Source organism: Alligator sinensis, unplaced genomic scaffold (assembly GCF_000455745.1).
Source record: "Alligator sinensis unplaced genomic scaffold, ASM45574v1 scaffold743_1, whole genome shotgun sequence".
NCBI classification, from domain to species: Eukaryota; Metazoa; Chordata; order Crocodylia; family Alligatoridae; genus Alligator; species Alligator sinensis.
Window position 1 is genome coordinate 708,572 of NW_005842512.1, and position 3,569 is coordinate 712,140.

Here is a 3,569-nt window from a genome sequence, read left to right on the forward strand (position 1 = left end):
TACACACGCACACACACCAACACCTCAGAACAGAACTGGCTTCTCTGGTAATCACCATTTGCCATAGGCCATCTTGAGGAACTGGGGGCGTACAAGTGAGATATTTCCTGAGGGCACACCCAAACATCACTGACTCATTCAGTAAAAGAAAGGGGGTGGGGGAATCTCCCATCAACACTAACCACCTGCAGCAAAAGTGGAAGCCAGCTGTGTGTCGTCTGCAGGCCAGGCAGAATTGTCTTCATCTGATTGTCAGTCTCCCTAATTCAGCAAAACACTTAAGTGTTCACTTAAATTTAAGTGCCCAACTAGGATTTATTCCTGTACTTAAATATATGTGTGCTTTAATGAATCAGGGCCTAAATATCCTATTGTGCTGGAGCCACCGCTTGAGTTAGTGTGTGTTCTTGAGCCCTTAATTAGTTAATTTGCAGTTAATTCATACTTACCTCATACCGATGTGGGGGCCCAGTGGCAGAGCTGTAAAGGTGTCTTGCTACAACTCCAGAGGCAGGAGGTCTCTGATACTTCTCTGGCAGTGCAGCGACAGGACATTGGCAGTACCCAAGTCTCGTCTGCTTTTTATCTGTGGCCTGGTGCAGGGTGTTCCTGAGCTTTGGTTTCACAATGTGCTTTGTGGGTGTGGTTGCAAAGGACAGGAGTGGATGGTTTTTAGGACGCTTTGGATAAACAGTTGCCTTAAAATGCAGGCAAGTGGATTCAGTAGTTTTGAGAAGCCCCTTCTAGTCATTTTGGTGCTGTGAGTTTGAGCCTCACTCTGTCTATGGGTATCTGGTCCTTTAGGCTAGGGAGCCAAAAGTGGTTGGATGTGATGCCACATAATTCCCTTGTTTGCCACTACTTCCATAAATTAGCACATCTTACCCATGAGCTGCATAAACTTGGATGGACCTTTGATTTTCACACCAATGAAAGCGGGATTGCTGGATACTCCCCATTGCTCCTAACATTAGAGGAGTAGGGGGTGCCAGGATACAAGGAGAGCTATCACCCACCTCAACTATGCCTTTAATTTGCTTCTATGCCATTTCAAATCTACCTTGATACCCCGAGGCTGTCCAGACATCAGCTGATTCATAAAAGTGCATTTTGTGTTTGAAACACAGAGCTTCTGTATGAATTGGCAGCCTCACATTGGTTGATGTCTGCAACAAGCTAATGGCCTGGTTTTTGGAGGTGGTGAACACCCACACCGTCTGTTGGTTTCAGCTGGAGCAGTGGGCGTTCATGTCTTTGAAAAAATCAGGCTTGACATTTTTAAAGTTTGTTGTGCCACGTGTACATGGGTTTATAAAGCACAGGCATAAATATGAATGTTTGTGCAGGGCCTGCACGTGGAAAGAGGCACATATGACAGATGTAAGAGGTACAAATGTGTTTGTGCATAGAGGCATGACAGTTTCTACATCGTGTTAAAATAAGTGGACAGTGGGTGTTTTTCTACGGTTATAGTCTGAAATTTTCAATGGAAAATTGTGTAGGCAGCTCCCATTCTTGCTGGACACATTTTAGATAAATGAGAAACAACAGCAAAAGAATTTCTGTATTATACATGTTTATAAATGAACTCCATTCACTCATATACGCTGCCAAAATGCCTCCTGGGAATTGGTGTAGGAGGGGGAGGGCTTCTTGTACTAGATAAAACAGTTGGTCCATCGTAGTACCCTGACAATGGCCAAGGTGTTTTAAAGGAAAGCAAAAACCCACACACTGTGTCTGTCTAACCATGCAGTGGTGCAAAAGGGCTAAACAGTTCCCTCCTGACATATGTGGCCTCTTTGTCCCCTGTAGCCTGAGATGTGATTGGGGTTGGGCAGGAGAGAGAGACAGCATTGAAACATCCCACTGAAGCCAAATTTATACACACAGTGCCTTCATGTTCCCCACATATGTTGGAACCATCAAAGCAGCTCAGGCATTTGGCATGTGCCACAAGCCACACTGCATGGCAGCTACTAAAACTGATCTCTTCCATAATGGAAGAGAATCCTTATGGACACTTTAAAAGATTTGCTTGGTTTATAGCGGGACAGATCTAGTGCAGCTTTGGGGGCAATTGGCCCATTGTTGGCTGGAAACATTGTGGGTTCAGTGATGCTGCATAATGAAACCCATCCTTGTAGGCTGGTTTATTACATCCTCTCTGTGTGCCCTTATTGCATACTATTATTTGGTCTAACACGTGGTATTTGGGTGACATTGTTGAAGTTGTATGAATAGGTATACACTAGTTCTCAATGCCCATCTCTACTTATATATTTGTATATTTACTGTTTCTGAAGAGAACAGCTAAAAGATAGTCCCTTTTCCCTTTTGCACTTCGCAAAGAGAAACCTAATTTAGACCTATCCAGGATATGAAGATGCTCAGCGTCTTGAGTAGCTGAAGTAGGTGGCTACCACTCTGAGCTGATCATACCTCACAATACTCTTTGCATATGTAGAAATGGTGACCACCCAACGTGGAAGGCAGCAGAGAACTGAACTCCTTTGGTGGCTCAGTCTTGTTCGCGTTCAATTTAATTAGGGTTTCAGCATTATATTTCAGTTTTTAGATTCTCCATCAGACTTGAAATGTCAAATGCACAAGAGCTCTGCTTTAAGTACAATATAACAGTGAGATATTTCATGCCAGGTTTAGTTTATAGAGCCATAACTTACAACTCCCTGGAGTAAAACTCCAGACTGAAATGCCTAGATCCAGATTCTGAGTTCATAGCTTTGTCTCATCTGTTGTCACTATCAGTATGTCTGTTTGCTGTGCAGCTCTGGTAATGTTTCTTAGTTAGTTAATTGGTAGGATTGGAAGGGACCTAATCAGATCATCAAGTCTGACCCCCTGCCATGGGCAGGAAAGGATGCTGGGGTCAAGCGAACCCGGCTAGATAATTGTCTGGTCTCCTTTTGAAGACCCCCAGGGTAGGAGCGTGCACCACTTCCCTTGGAAGTTGGTTCCAGCCCCTAGCTGCCCTGACTGTGAAGTAGTGCCTCCTGATGTATGTGACATTATGTCCATATACATTGTCTCTGGCTCAAAGATCTAGTATTAAGGCCCTTATTGTCATATCCTGCACCTGCCTCCTCTACAGGATAGAGGAGGCAGGTGCAGGATATGACAATGTCAGTGAGTCCATACTTCCATACTATATAATCAGTGTTTCCAACTCTCACATTTTCATTGTGAGTATTATGATATTTGGTGGGGCAGTTTTAAAGCCCCAGCTCCTGGAGTCAGGTGATTACATGGGAATCACGAATTTCATTTAAAAGGAAAAGTCAGTTTCTAACCCCTATGGTTGTAAGGGGAGAATGTGCACCCCAACAGCTCAAGCATCAGAAAGTAAATAGCAAGACCACGTAGCATTTTAAAACAATTTGGGGGATATTTTTGTAAGCTAAACTCATGTCTTTTAGGGCCTGTGTATTTTTTTTGTAACTCTAAGATTGGCCATAGTATGCATGGAATTTCGGGGGAGTGGAATGAGGATGGCAGGCAGCAAACCTGGAGACATTATGACACCTCTTTACTCTGCAGAATTTCCTGCT

General features: G+C 43.8%; 1 protein-coding gene across 15 annotated transcripts in view; it reads left to right on the forward strand.

Moving 5' to 3' along the window:
- ATXN1 (ataxin 1) overlaps window positions 1–3,569 on the forward strand; it is a 272,506-nt gene that overhangs the window by 248,110 nt on the left and 20,827 nt on the right. The window lies entirely within an intron of this gene.